This window comes from Chlorocebus sabaeus, chromosome 9 (genome assembly GCF_047675955.1).
Source record: "Chlorocebus sabaeus isolate Y175 chromosome 9, mChlSab1.0.hap1, whole genome shotgun sequence".
NCBI lineage: Eukaryota > Metazoa > Chordata > Mammalia > Primates > Cercopithecidae > Chlorocebus > Chlorocebus sabaeus.
In genome coordinates, this window is record NC_132912.1 from 127,530,855 (window position 1) to 127,546,799 (window position 15,945).

At 41.1% G+C, this 15,945-nt stretch overlaps 1 protein-coding gene across 3 annotated transcripts in view; it reads left to right on the forward strand.

The window, feature by feature from the left end:
- Window positions 1–15,945, forward strand: part of ZRANB1 (zinc finger RANBP2-type containing 1) — a 70,682-nt gene that overhangs the window by 31,440 nt on the left and 23,297 nt on the right. The window contains exon 2 of one of the 3 annotated variants that reach the window (XM_007964363.3): window positions 15,406–15,527. The exons of the other annotated variants lie outside the window; for them this stretch is intronic. The gene's annotated coding sequence lies outside the window, so the exon portion shown is untranslated. The remainder of the gene's footprint in view (window positions 1–15,405; window positions 15,528–15,945) is intronic. 3 annotated transcript variants of the gene reach the window in all.

Below are 15,945 nucleotides of genomic sequence, written 5' to 3' on the forward strand. Positions count from 1 at the left end.
CAGAAACTCTACAAGGCCATCTACATGCTCTGTATTGCGCACTTCAGCTTCATTCCATATACTTTTGACCCTTGAACAACACAGGTCTGAACTGTGCAGGTTCACTTATGCTTAAGTTTTCTACCAGCTCAGCCACCCCTGAGACAGCAAGAAAACCCCTTTTCTTCCTCCTCCTCCTCAGCCTACTCAAGGTGAAGACGATGATGATGAAGTCCTTTATGATGAGCCACTTTGACTTAATGAGTTAGTAAATGTATTTTCTCTTCCTTATGATTTTCTTAATAACGTTTTCTTTTCTCTCATGTATTTCAAGAATACGGTGTATAATACATATACAAATATGTGTTATTTGACTGTTTATGCTATTAGTAAGGCTTCCGGTCAACAGCAGGCTATCAGTAGTTTTGGGGGAGTTAAAAGTTATACATGGATCTGCTACTGTGTGGGAGGTTGGTCCCCCTAATCCCCATGTTGTTCAAGGGCCAAAAATATGTTATCTCTGAACTAATCTGTTTTCCACCTTTTCCATTTCATTCCAGCCACTCTTGCCACTTTTTTTTTTTTTTTCTGTGAACAAGCCCTCAAGCCTTTTACTTGCTGTTTCCTCTGCCTGGATTGCTCTCCACCTTCACTTCTTTTCTCAAGTATTGCCTTCTCAGTGAGGTCCTCTATGAGTGCTGTATCCAAAACTTCATCTCTGTCCATTATCCCTCCCCACAGCGTTAATTTTCTTCGTAACACTTCTAATATGCTTAATCATCTCATTTATGATTTCTCTCTTTCTCCTCTAGAATTTAAGCTTCCTGAGGGCCAGTAATTTTATCTGTTTTGTTCAAAACTGTATCTTAGCATGTAGAACAGTGCCTGCTACAGACATACTGGGCACTCAGGTATTTTTATATCAATGAACGAATGAATATTTTTGGGAACTGGGGTCTGGACAAACCTTTATCCTACTCCTCCTATGAATTTCTAGATTCTTTGCCTGCTTCCTAGCTCTCTGTGTTTTTCAGTAGTTGGGACTTAACCCAGGAGAGCCAGTTTTACTTCTCACTGGTTGTCAGGAAGACTGAGGTAGGTAGTGGGTATGAAAGGGTCTTACAGGAAAGGGTATAGAGGCTTCAGGGTATAGAGGCTAATCACCAGGCAGTCTATGGATATGAAAAGTCTAAAGTCAGGTTTTTGTTTAATTTCTCTACCTTCCTACTTTCACTCATGGCAATATTTGTTTTTTTAAAAAATCATTCTATGTGTTTGCTGTAACTAACTATCAAATGAGATTTTTCCTTGAAATATTTTATTCAGTTGTCATTGGACCTACTGCTTCCTAGTTGGCATTTTATCTCACTTCCTGGACAATAGCTGCATCTTTCTTAAGTTTAGGAGCTGTGATTTGGTTGGGGCTGTTGAAGGTATGGGGGAAAAAGTCAAACTTAAGTAACAAGTTCACATTGAAACTGTATATATGTATATACATGTATACACGTATATATACACATATGGACTTACATACACACACACACACAGAGATTTTTTTTTTTTTTTTTTGAGACAGGGTCTTGTTCTGTCGCCCACGCTGGAGTGCAGTGGTGTGATCACAGCTCACTGCAGCCTTGACCTCCTGGGCTCAAGCAATCCTCCTGCCTCACCTTCCCTAGTAGTTGGGATTACCTAGGTGTATGCCACCATGCCCCGCTAATTTTAAAAATGATTTGTAGAGATGGAGTCTCCCTGTGTTGCCCAGGCTGGTTTCAGACTCTTGGACTCAAGTACTGGGACTACAGTTGTGAGCCACCACCTGGCGTGAAACTGGAATTTTTATGCTGAAATACTCAGTTGTCCAAAGCAGTGGTGTGAACAGCTTTCACTGTAGGGAATATGTGAATCAGTAATGCCTCCTGGTGCTCCAAAGTTTTGGGGTGACCTGAAGTGCACGTGCAGTGGTGTTCCCTGTTGAGAATCACTGACTCATGAACCGAACCAGAATCTCTTCTTTATCAAGTAGCAGGCTGAAGTGGCATCATGAGGATTATAATTCTGATGGTTTCTGAGCAAAATTTGTCCCACTTTCAGAATTTTGACATGTCTATACAGACTTAGATGATATTTATTTATTTATTTACATATTTATTTACTTATTTGAGACAGAGTCTCGCTCTGTTGCCCACGCTGGAGTGCAGTGGGGCGTCTCAGCTCACTGCAAGCTCCGCTTCCCAGGTTCACACCATTCTTCTGCCTCAGCCTCCCCAGTAGCTGGGACTACAGGCGCCTGCCACCATGCCTGGCTAATTTTTTTTTGTATTTTTAGTAGAGACGGGGTTTCACCATGTTAGCTAGGATGGTCTCCATCTCCTGACCTCGTGGCCTGCCCACCTTGGCCTTCCAAAGTGCTGGGATTACAGGCGTGAGCCACCACGCCTGGCCTATTTTAAAATTAATTTGCTAATTAACTTTTTTGAGGCAAAGTGGTGTCATTTATGTCTACCAGGCTGGAGTGCAGTGGTGTGTGATCTTGGTTCACTTCAACCTCTGCCTCCTGGGCTCAAGTAATTCTCCCACCTCAGCCACCCATGTAGCTGGGACTACAGACGTGCACTACCATGCCTGGCTAATTCTGCATTTTTTGTAGAGATGAGGTTTCCCCATGTTGCCCAGGCTGGTCTCAAACTTCTGGGTTCAAGCAGTCCACCTGCCTCGGCCTCCCAAAGTGCTGGGATTGCAGGTGTGAGCCACTGTGCCTGGCCTTAGATGATTTTTAAAACAGAACATGAATTGGTCACCTTTTATTAGTTATCTGCAAAAATATTGTTATATTTAATTTATTATTTTCCCTTTTCTCATAACTTAATTGTGTTGAAAATGAATGTTTGAGGCAAAATATTCTAATTGTATTTGGGCCCTTTGCCAGAAATCTGTATAACGTGTCATATGGTATCTGTCCACTCCAGAGTGCCAAGTGTAACTCTAGAAATATCTAAATATTTCCACAGTTTATGGATGGGTCTGGGTCTGGTGGCTCAGTCCTGTAATCCTGGCACTATGGGAGGTTGAGAGAGGGGAGGATCGTTTCAGCCTAGGACTCTAAAACCAACCTGGGCAACTTGGCGAGACCTCGTCTCTACAAAAAATAAAAAAATTAGCAGGGCGTGGTGGTGTTCCCCTGTGGTCCTGAGGCTGGGATGGGAGGAACACTTGAGCCCAGGCTGCAGTGGGCCATGATTGTGTCACTGCATTCCAGCCTGGGTGACAGAGCAAGACCATGTCTTAAAACTTGGATAATATTAAATATATCAGAAGGTATTTGTCCATTTGGTTTTACGAACACACATTGTTTAAAAAACAAAAAAGCCAAGTGTAGGCATTATTACATTTTAAAATATTCTTTTCAATTTGTTTTGGTATTGATATTAAGAATTTTGTATATGGATGGACATTTACAATTTGTCAGAGATTTTTCTCAAGTAAATTATTAAATTAGTATTACTTTTTTCTCTAGAGAAACAAAACTTGCAAAATGTAATCTTCTATAATGATTTTTTAAATAAATAGTTTCTACTGTTGAAATATGTGCCTGGTGTAATGAAAGGGAGGTTGTAAAATAATCCAAACAAAATGAAATTAACTTCTGTGAAGAAAAAGTCATTTAGTTTTTGAGAGATTATGTTCTTTTGAAGTGGAATAATTTTAAGGTGATATATATTACAAAAAAATTACCATGTCAAAACAAAACTGAAAAGGAAATCCATGCGTTGTACACTGGTGATTTTGCCCATTTAAAACATCTTTGGGGTGACTTTTTAACTTGAGAGAAAACTCAGGGCATATAGACGATTGTGAAGAAAAAAATAGAAGAGGCTTCTATTCTCTAGTTCATTACTCCTTAGCTTTAAAAATTATTTCTTTCACAAGGATATTTTATTGATGACTTACCTGAAGGCACAAAACATTTGGTATTTTTAAAAACACACTATCTGCCGGGCACAGTGGCTCATGCCTGTAATCCTAGCACTTCGGGAGGCCGGGCGGGTGGATCACTTGAGGTCAGGAGTTCAAGACCAGTCTGGCCAACATGGTGAAACCCCATCTCTACTAAAAATACAAAAATTAGTTTGGTGTGGTGGCGTGCGCCTGTAATCCCAGCTACTTGGGAGGCTGAGGCAGAAGAATCCTTTGGACCTGGGAGGCGGAGGTTGCAGTCAGCTGAGATCATGCCACTGCACTCCAGCCTGGGCAACAAAGCGAAACTCCGTCTCAGAATAAGTAAATAAAAGCAAAAAAATAAAAACACACTATTGATGACATAAGTTATAGTGTCCAGATTTACGTTTTTAACTTGCCCATTGACTTCCTTATAGGTTCATCTCCCTCTACGCCCTCTTGGGGCTTTTTGGGTGATTTACATGACCGTTATAAATAGAGTGGCAGACAGGATAATGTCCACATCCCACCTCCCCGTGCCTGCATCCCAGTCCCCAGGATTTGTGAGTAGGCCACCTTACGTGGCAAAAGAGGTTTTACAGAAGTGATTAAAGATTTCTTAAATGGCAGGGTTATCTGGGTAGGTGGTGTAATCACAAGCATCCTTGTAAATCACAGGGAGACAGGAGAGAAGATTATAGATGGGACCATGAGAAGAGAAGTGGACGCTTGGGAGAGTTGCAGGGCCATGAGGCAAGGAATGTCAGCAGCCTCTAAGAGAAAAGGCGGGGCTTTTCTGGAGCCTCGTGAAGGAGCACATCCCTGCCAACACCTTGATTTTAGCTCAGTGAGAGCCTTGCTGAACTTCTGACCTCCTGAACTGTAAGACAGAAAGTTTGTGTTATTTTAAGTCACTAAGGTTGTAATCATTTGTTAGAGCAGCAATAAGAAATTAATACAAATAGCTTTTTTAAAAAAACAAATAGCTTTTTTTTTTGAGATGGAGTTTTCGCTCTTGTTGCCTAGGCTGGAGTGTAATGGCGTGGTCTTGGGTCACTGCAACTTCTGCCTCCTGAGTTTAAGAGATTCTCCTGCCTCAGCCTCCCAGGTAGCTGGGATTACAGGCGCCCACCAACATTCCCAGCTAATTTTTGTGTTTTTAGTAGAGACGGGTTTCACCATGTTGGCCAGGCTAGTCTCGAACTCTAACCTCAGGTGATCTGCCCACCTTGACCTCCCAAAGTGCTGGGATTACAGGCGTGAGCCACTGCGCCCAGCCCTACACAAATAGTATTTTATTTATTGTTTTATTTTGAGATGGAGTCTTGCTCTGTCACCCGGCCTGGAGTGCAGTGGCACGATCTTGGCTCACTGCAACCTGTGCCTCCCGGGTTCAAGCAATTCTCCTGCCTCAGCCACCCAAGTAGCTGGGATTATAGGTGCACACCACTGTGCCCAGCTAATTTTTGTGTTTTTTTTGTTTTAGTAGAGACGGAGTTTCACCATGTTGGCCAGGCTGATCTCAAATTCCTGACCTTACCTCCCACCTTGGCCTCCCAAAGTGCTGGGATTACAGGTGTGAGCCACTGTGCCCGGCCAGCAAATAATACCTTAATTTGACAATTTCAGAAATTTTACTTAATTTTCACCAGTTCCTAGAGGAGGTCAGAGGTCTTGTTAATAGTGAAAGAAGTTGAGTTACAGAGGGGCTGACTAGTGTGGGAAGTAGCTGTCCTTTCCAAGACACAAATAGTAACAGTGTTTCTTTCTACTAGATATGGTTGAGGGTTAATACTGGAGCTATTTTTTTTTTTTTTTTTTTTTTGAGATGGAGTCTTGCTCTGTCTCCCAGGCTGGAGTGCAGTGGCGCGATCTCGGCTCACTGCAAGCTCCGCCTCCCGGGTTCACACCATTCTCCTGCCTCAGCCTCCCGAGTAGCTGGGACTACAGACGCCTGCCACCTCGCCCGGCTAATTTTTTTTTTTTTTGTATTTTTAGTAAAGACGGGGTTTCACCGAGTTAGCCAGGATGGTCTCGATCTCCTGACCTTGTGATCTGCCTGCCTCGGCCTCCCAAAGTGCTGGGGTTACAGGCGTGAGCCACTGTGCCCGGCCATTACTGGAGCTTTTCAATTATGTTTGATGCCTGGGAATATTAATGTTTTCAGCCCTGGCTCTTTTCTTTTCTCTTTTCTTTTCTTTTCTTTTCTTTTCTTTTCTTTTCTTTTCTTTTCCTCTCCTCCCCTCCCCTCCCCTCCCCTCCCCTCCCCTCCATTCCCTCCCCTCCCCTCCTCTCCCCTCCCCTCCCCTCCCCTCCCCTCCCTCTTTTCTGTTTTGAGACGGAGTCACTCTGTCACCCAGGCTGGAGTGCAGTGGCCCTATCTTGGCTCACTGCAAGCTCCACCTCCCAGGTTCACGCCATTCTCCCGCCTCAGCCTCCGGAGTACCTGGGTCTACAGGCACCCGCCACCACGCCCAACTAATTTTTTTGTATTTTTAGTAGAGACGGGGTTTCACCGCTTTAGCCAAGATGGTCTCATTCTTCTTACCTAATGATCCGCCTGCTTCGGCCTCCCAAAGTGCTGGGATTACAGGCGTGAGCCACCGCGCCTGACAGCCCTGCTTTTTTTCAAGTCAGTGAAATAAGTATGCCTGTATGAAGCTGATTGCTGTGGCCCAGGGTGATCTGCTACTTGCTAATATTTTACAGCATTCCATAATTAGGTCACATTGTTTGGACTTTACTTTTTGTGTGCGGTGTTTCTGTAGTGTGTGTTCTGTTTGTTCTGCTCATTTGGCCTGTTTTTGGTTTGGTATACCAAAGCTGTTTGGACATTCTTTCAGTGTTTAGAACTTTTCCTGTTCTATAGATTACTTTGCAGTCGTTATTCTGTGTTGGTAGCTCAGTTGCAGATTTGTGATCTAATATGTCATTTTTTGAGATCATCATCTGCGAGTTTAGAGAGGAAGCTGGTGAAGTTGTTCACAGTTATGGCTACTTTTTAAGTGCTGGGTTTGAACTTTGATTGTATACTGATGCCAAACTAGTGTTCTACTGAAAGATAACCTTCTGATTTTGGTGTCCTTTTTTTTTTCTTTTCCCTTTCTTTTCTTTTTTTCTGGAGACAGGATTTTGCTCTGTTACCCAGGCTGGAGTGCAGTGGCATTGATCACAGCTCACTGCAGCCTTGAATGCCCAGGCTCAAGTGATTCTCCCACTTTCAGCCTCCCGAGTAGCTGGTACCAGAAGCATGCACCACCATGCCCAGCTAATTCCTGGAATTTTTTATTTTTTTTTGTAGAGGCAGGGTTTCACCATGTTGCCCAGGCTTTTCTCAAACTCCTGGGGTTAAGTGATCGGCCTGATTCAGCCTCCCAAAGTGCTGGGATTACAGGTGTAAGCCATGTGCCTTGCCCTTTTTTTTTCTTAATACATCGTTTTACATATGAATAGAGGGCAGAACCAGTAAACAGGTCTTGCATCATATTAATAGTTTTGAACATTTAAAACTGTCTAATTGCCCTTTTATTAAAGACAACAACACAAAAATGGTTTGAGTTAAAAATGGTACATTAGAAGTTTTTTTTTTTTGTTTTTTGAAACATGGTCTTGCTCTGTTGCCCAGGATGGAGTGTAGTCGTGTAACCTCAGCTCACTGCAACCTTTACCTTCTGGGTTCACACGATCCTCCTGCCTCAGCTTCCCTAGTAGCTGGGATTACAGGCATGCGCCACCATGCCCGGCTAATTTTTGTATTTTTAGTAGAGAAGACGGGATTTCACCACATTGGCCAGGCTGGTCTCGAACTCCTGACCTCAGGTGATCAGCCCACCTTGGCCTCCCAAAGTGCTGGGATTACAGGCGTGAGTCACAGTACCTGGCCCCCTTTTTCTTAATACATTGTTTTCCATGTGAATGGAGGCAGAACCACCAGTAAACAGGTCTTGCATCTTATTAATAATAGTTTTAAACACTTAACACCATCTAATTGGCTGGGCTTAAACATTTAAAACCATCTAATTGGCCAGGCACAGTGGCTCACGCCTGTAATCCCAGCACTTTGGGAGGCTGAGGTGGGCAGATCACGAGGTCAGGACGTCGAGACCATCCTGGCTAACACAATGAAACCCCGTCTCTACTAAAAATACAAAAAATTAGCCAGGCGTGGTGGTGGGTGCCTATAGTCCCAGCTACTCGGGAGGCTGAGGCAGGAGAATGGCGTGAATCCGGGAGGCGGAGGTTACAGTGAGCTGAGATCGTGCCACTGCAGTCCAGCCTGGGCAACAGAGACTCTGTCTCAAAACAAACAAACAAACAAAAACCATCTAATTGTCCTTTTATTAAAGACAACACAAAAATGGTTCGAGTTAAAAATGTGAAAAGGTTTTTTTGTTTGTTTTTGTTTGTTTTGTTTTTGTCTTTTTTTGTTTTGAAATAGGGTCTTAACTCTGTTGCCCAGGCTGGAGTGCACTGGTGTAATCTCAGCTCACTGCAACCTCCACCTCCTGGGTTCAAGTGATCCTCCTGCCTCACCTTCCCTAGTAGCTGTGATTACAGGCGTGAGCCACCATGCCTGGACACATTAAAAGCTTTTAATAGGATCCAAAATGTATACAGACTTCTGTAGCAATTTTTGGTCTGCGTGCATAAAAGGAAAGTGAGTGCTAGAATACTGGCAATGCCTTGTATGTCCTTGGCTAACTTTGCGTGATACTCTTAAGTGTGATGGGTGTGTAGCTATAAAAACTGCAATCATTTCACTCCACATTCTTGATTGTGGGTTTACTTCCTATCCAAGATAGTTCATGTAGGTAATAAGAGTTATTTTTAGCACCATGAAAGAAGTAGTTTTTGGTTTTCAAGTTTTTAAGGATTTCCTGTTTTGATTTTGGAACAGTGGATATAAAATAACATTTTATGTCATGATTTTTAAGTGAATTGTGAGAATTTCCAGCAACATAAAATATTCTAATCTGTAGGGAACACACATGCCTGTGTGCACACACACACTTTTCACCTCTTTCCTTTCCACTATTAAATGATGCTGGCCAGTTTGGTCTGGGATTTGAAAGTACTTCCTGACACCTGTGATAAAAAGAAAACTTCCAGGAATGAGTGTCTCTGTTAAGGCAAATGGATGGTGATGGCAGAAATAAAGCCCCAGTATTCTCTTGGTTGCCTTTAGTATGTCTGAGACATAATTCTCGACTTTCAGAAATGATTGATTACACAGGGTTGCCAACCAGTAATGTGCCTTTTTATGCTGAGAAAGGGACTATGTCTCGTGATTCTTGATTATGTGATACTGACATTTGAATATGCACCATTGATTTAGTAACGGCTTTCATTTAAAAAAGTACTATATTAAATGAACACATTGAATTATGAAATCCAGATGTATCCTTTAAATATCAAGTATAAAAGTATGTGTTTTGACTCTAGAGAATTGTTGGGATCTAAACTAACTTTAAAAAGTTGCATTAAACTGGGCACATGGTTAAAAAAAACCCAGGCAGCACAGAAATGCAAATATAAATAAATGCAGTAGTTTCTTCTTCTCTCTACCTCCAGTCCTGCTGTGCATAGACAACCACTATTTTCCCTGTCATTCTTTTATTTTATTTTTATTTATTTTTATGTTTTTGAGATAGAGTCTTGCTCTGTCACCCAGGCTAGAGTGCAGTGGTGCGATCTTGGCTCACTGCAACTTCTGCCTCCCAGGCTCCAGCGATTCTTGTGCCTCAACCTCCCAAGTAGCTGGGACTGTAGGCAAACTCGCCACCATGCATAGCTAATATTTGTGTTTTTTAGTAGAGACGGGGTTTCACCATGTTGGCCAGGCTGGTCTCGAACTCCTGACCTCAAGTGATCCACCTGCTTTGGCATCCCAAGGTGCTTGGATTACAGGCATGAACCACCATGCCTGGCCCCTGCCATTATTTTATAATGAGAAATTTCAAAACCTGTATAAAGGTTACAGGTGTAATACATTGAACACCATATGCCTTTGACCAAGATTTTCCAGTTAGTTCTTTGCTATATTTGGTGTCTCTGTCTGTATGTCTTTCTTGTGTGTGTTCTCTGAACTGTTTGAGAGTTAGCTGAAGACATCATGATACTTGGCATGTGTTTCCTAAGAACAAGGACATTTTTTCCTATATAACCACACAGTATAGTTATCCAAGGAATTTAATACTGAAAGTCTATATTTAGTTTCACCAATAGTTTCAGTAATTGCTGTTGCCCCACCTTGTTCAGTTAAGGATTATACATTGTGTGTAGTTTTGTCTCTTCAGTCTTCTCTAATCTAGAACAGCGCCGGTTTTTTTTTTTTTTTATTAATTTTTTTAAAATTTAGTCTTTCATGATTGACATTTTTGAAGATTCCACTTTTGCAGAATGATCTTCAGTTTAGATTTGTGGATTTCCTTATGATTAGATTCAGTTTAAACATTTATCTTTTTTAGGGGAGGGAGGAATACTATCTAGGTGATATTATTTGAGGCAGCAGCTCCGATACCTCAGAATAATGTCCTTGTATCATTGTTCCTTTTTTTTTTGCAATTTATTTTGGGGTAAAATATACATAAGATAAAATTTATACCATTTTACTCATTAAGTGTATATCAGTAGCGTTAGGTACATTCTTATTGTTGTGTAACCATTTTTACCATTCTCTCTAGAGCTTTTTTACATCTTGGAAAACTGAAACTGTGTATCCATTAAATAGCTCCATTCCCCCTTCCTCCAGCCCCTAACAGTCATTATTCTACTTTCTGTCAATGAATTTGACTGCCCTAATAACCTCATGAATGGAATCATACAGTATCTATCCTTTTGGTTATTTCACTTAGCATAATGTCTTTAAGGTTCATCCATGTTGTGATCTGTGTCAGAATTTCCTTCCCTTTATTTTTTTTTTCGAGAGGAAGTTTTGCTCTGTCACCCAGGCCAAAGTGCTGTGGTGCGGTCTGTGCTTGTTGCAACCTCTGCCTCCCAGGTTCAAGGGATTCTCCTGCCTCAGCCTCCCAAGTAGCTGGGACTGTAGGCGTGTGTGCCACCATGTGTGTCTAATTTTTGTATTTTTAGTAGAGTCGGGGTTTTACCATGTTGGCCAGGCTGGTCTCGAACTTCTGAGCTCAAGTGATCCACCCGCCTCAGCCTTCCAAAGTGGTGGGATTATAGGCGTGAGCCACTGCCCCTGGCCAGAATTTTCTTCCTTTTTAAGACTGAATAATATTTCATTGTATGCGTATACCACATTTTGTTTATCTTTTCCTCAGTTGATGAAAATATATTATTTCTTTTTCATCAAATTTAGACATTTGTACTGACTTCTTGTAGCGATCTTTGAGAGTTTAGTTCATTTTTGAATAATAAAGGCAGACTACTTGAGACTAGCACGTGCAACATAGCGGGACCTCTTCTGTATTAAAAATAAAAAACTTAGCTGGGTGTGGTGGCGGGGTGCCTGCAGTCCCAGATATGTGAGGCTGAGGTGGGAGGATTGCTTGAGGCAAGAGTTTGATGCTGCAGTGAGCTATGATCATGTCAGTGCCTTCTAGTCTAAACGACAGAGCAAGACTCCATCTCAAAGAAACGCAGACTATATGCATTGTAGACCATTTCAGAGATAAGAAAAGCTATGAAAAAATAAAAAGTTTGTAATCTCACTGCCTAGAGGAAGCCTGTCAGATTTTTTTTGTGTATTTTCAGTCTTATTTTTTTTTTGCATTTATTTACTTTTACATAGTTGAGCTTATATTGTATATCCTTTTTCATTGAACTTTATATTTTGAATCAACATGTACCTTTTAAAAATGTGTGATATGACATTGAATTGCTGCGCCTTAAATTAACCTGTTCTTTATTAGCAGCACTTTGGGAGTCCCTGTGGAGCTGTCTTTCCTGATATTTGTTATTAAGAATGGCATGCTGTCTCATTTTATTAATCATTTGTATTTTTTTCTGTGAGTAGTTGATTCATGTCTTTTGTTCACTTTATTTGGTGATTTTATTAAGTTACATGAAATCTGTATGAAAAATACACATCTTAAAAATATGTACCAGTCCCAGTCTGGGCAACAGAAAATCATTTTTGACCTTGGCCTCCCTAAAGTGCTGGGATTACAGGGGTGAGCCATGGCGTGTGGCCGCAGTTACTTTGCAAAATTGTCTTCGTTTTTACCTTTTCTTTGTTTATTCATTCATGCATTCAGGTACTTACCGAGTGTGCTCCCAAGCACTTTGAAAGAAGTCATGGCTCTCAAAGAGTTTATGGGGCAAATAGAATTTAGCAAGCCAGGATAGCTCAGCGAGGAAGTATAGGGTCCTCGAAGGAGCATATAAGTTAATCGCATTAGGAGATTTGGAGAGGACTTTTGGTGACATCTAAGCTGAAACTTGAAAGAGAAGAAGGAAGGAAGAGTGTTTCTGTTAGTGGGAATTGTATGTGTTAAAAATCCAGGGTCAAGAGACCAAGGCACGTCCAGTAACCTGAGAGAAGTCAGTTGGTTGGAGTGTAGAATGAGGACTGTGAGAGAGAACCTGTAGGGAATGTTGGGACTATTTAACCTGGTTAAATAGGTTAATTCCTTAACCTGGTTAAGGAATTTAGCTGTTAGCCTGAGGGCAGTGGTAAACTTTTTTTTTCCCCCCCCGAGATGAGATCTCGCTTTGTCACCCAGGCTGGATGGAGTGCAGTGACATGATCACAGCTCACTGCAGCCTCAACCTTCTTCGTCTCAAGGGATCCTCTCACCTCAGCCTCCCAAGTAGCTGGGACTTCAGGTGCATGCCAGCACACCTGGCTTATTCTTTAAACTTTTTGTAGAGATTGGGTTTCTCCCAGGCTAGTCTTGAACTGCTGAGTTCAAGCAGTCTGCCCTCCTTGGGCTCCCAAAGTGCTGGGATTGCAGGTGTGAGCTGCCACGCCCAACCTAGTGGTAAACTTTTGAAAAGGGAGTGCCTTAATTAAATTTGTAGTCTTAAGAAGACCACACTCACCCTAGTGTAGAGAATAGATTGGGAGGGAGCAACGCTTGAGATGGCAGACCAGTAGAGTAAATGATAGCAACTTAGGTACAGTCACGTATAGCTGGGGTAGAGTCAGTGGAGACGGGGAAAGGGAGATTTATTTGAAAAAGACTTAAGTAGAATTGACAAAACCTAGAAGAATTGATACTGGGCTGAGATGAGAAGGAGGTTAGAAGGCCAGATTTTTAGTTTGGACATCTGGGTTGGCTAACAGTATCATTTTTCCTGGACATAGGAGAGAGAAAGTTTAGGTTTTTTTTTTTTTTTTTTTTTAGAGGTTTTGTGGTGAGGATGCTTGATGGATTATTGGATATATGGATCTGAAACTTTTGGGGATGTGTGCTTGTGGGGCTATTAGTGTTTACCGAAGCCGTGAAGTTTCTTTTTCAGTGGCAAATTATGGAAACTTTCTTGTTTAGCGTTTCTGGTTGGAGACCTTAATATTGACTGGGTTACTTTTGAACATTTCTTGATTTTTCTGTCTTCATTCTGTCTACTTTTGTCTAGAAGAATTAAATGTATATAATATGAACAGTATAAAGTTATAATAAATTATGAAAGTTTTTCCTTTTATCCTTTCTTCCTTGCCCCTACTTCGTTGTTTTTTTTTTTAACAGAGACAGGGTCTCACTCTTGTTACCCAGGTTGGAGTGCAGTGGCATGATCATGGCTCATTGCAGCCTCGAATTCCTGGGCTCAGGTGATCCTCCCAAGTAGCTAGGACTACAGGCATGCATCACTATGCCTGACTAATTTTAAAAATTTTTTTGTAAAGATGAGATCTTCCCATCTTGCTCAGGTCAGGCTGGTCTTCAAATTCTGGGCTCTAAGTGATTCTCCTGCCTTGGCCTCCCAAAGTGCTGAGATTATAGGTGTAAACCACTGCACCCAGCCTCCCATTTCCACTTTTAAAATGTTCACTTACCCTCTAGTAAAAAAAGGTGGGCTAGACTAGTTTCTTCCGGCCTACCTGAGATAGTATAAGTATAAAAATCTAAAATTTGGTTTCAAATTCAGCCAGGGTAACTTGGCAGTGTGGCAAATGAAATTTTTATTTTTATTTTGAAGTCAGAAAAACTTTTGGATGTGACTTCAGCGGTGAATGTGGTTTTGGCATACACTATTTTATGAGTTTCAAAATCTACTTTTGGAATCTAATATTTTTTTTTTTTTTTTAAGACAGAGTTTCGCTCTTTGTTACCCAGGCTGGAGTGCAGTGGCACAATCTTGGCTCACTGCAGCCTCTGCCTCCTGGGTTCAAGCGATTCTCCTGTCTCAACCTCCTGAGTAGCTGGGATTACAGACGCATGCCACCACGCCCGGCTAATTTTTTGTGTGTTTTTGGTAGAGACGGGATTTCACCATGTTGGCCAGGCTGGTCTTGAACTCCTGACCTCAGGTGTTCCACCCACCTCAGCCTCCCAGAGTGCTAGGATTACAGGTGTGAGCCACTGCACGTGGCCGGAACCTAAGATTTTTAAGAACCGTAATTTCCTTTCAGTTGAGTATTTTCAGTGATATTTTAAGTGACCTTCATAGTTTGAACTTAATGTTCATCTGTTTTAGCCCATTAACATTTGTCCCTGTCTCTGATCACTTGTCCCAAAGATAACTTTGTGGCATGTTTCCTTTAAGTCCTTCCATGTTGCTTTCAGCAGTAGTTCTTCCTGCTTGGCAGGATCTTCTTTCTTAGGAAAGTATCTGTTAGGTTAGGTATTTTTTCATGAGTTCAGGGACTTCTGTTTTCACAAGAGTGGCTTGTTAACACTCTGATCAAAGATGTAAGGAGAAAAGAGCTCAGTAGTATAGACTATATTTGACATAGTTTGTCACAACTTACAGATAATTTAAAAAGTTTTAATTAGCAAATATTTGACTTCCTTCTCTCATTGAATCTTTTATTTTTCTAAAGAGGATGTTTTAATAATGGACAGTGAGGTTATTGAATACAAGCTAGACTTGATACAATATAGATTAAATTTAAGAATTTGTTTATAATTTTGATTTTCATCTGTTGATCTTTTGAATAGGTTATTGTTTGTAGCACTGTTCTAGGAATAGAAATAGTAGATCTTAACTTGTTGCTATTATTATGTGGAAAATACAACCAGGAGGTGGTTTGGCCTGCTCAAATTAGGTCTGAGACTGTTCCTGTGCTTTTGCCTACCTGAAGGTACACTTTAAAAAATATTGAAGTCGTTTTATTTAAAAAGCAGCTCATTAATTTTTCAAGAATTTGCTGTGAATATCTATGCCAGGTTCAGGATTAAATGATAGCCAAATGCTTATGACATAAAAAAGTATTACTGGGGGGTATAGTTTCCTTTTAATATGAAAACCAGTTAAATGAGTTAAACTCTGGCTAGAGGAAAACCACATCTGCATCTTTTCTCTGACCATGGTAAAGGACATTCTGAACATTACCACTTAAAACTAACTTTTCTCTTCAAGGGTTCCTGAAATTGTGCCAGCTGACTCCAGGTCCACCCTGACCCCACAGCATAAACCATGCTGTGATGTCACAGCTACCATAGAACTCCAGGGTAGTGTTGGGCTGGCCCATGTGGGCTCAGGTAAGTCCTGGCTTTTTTTTTACCATTTGGCATTCTTTTCAAAGTTAGTAACCATTACAGTTTTAATGTCATAAAGGAAAATAAGGCAAAACTTTGAAAACTGTGCCATATATGGGGGAAAAAATAAGTCTGTTTTCTAAACATCTATGAGCCAGCTCTAAATTCTAACCAATGGAGTTCCATAGTAGCTGTGAAGTCCCCAGTGAGTCATTGACCTGTGGCTTCAAAATATGTAAACTCTGCTCCTGGCCCAGCTTACAGAATAATATGTTTGCTTTTTATTTTTTTTAACTGTTTAGTAATATATAATATAGTGGCTTTCATTTATTCTTAGGCCTTCATGTTTTAGGAAGTGTATTAACCGTTTATTTGTAATTATGTTTTGCTATTAGGCTGATTGTGCATTTCATTCAATTTT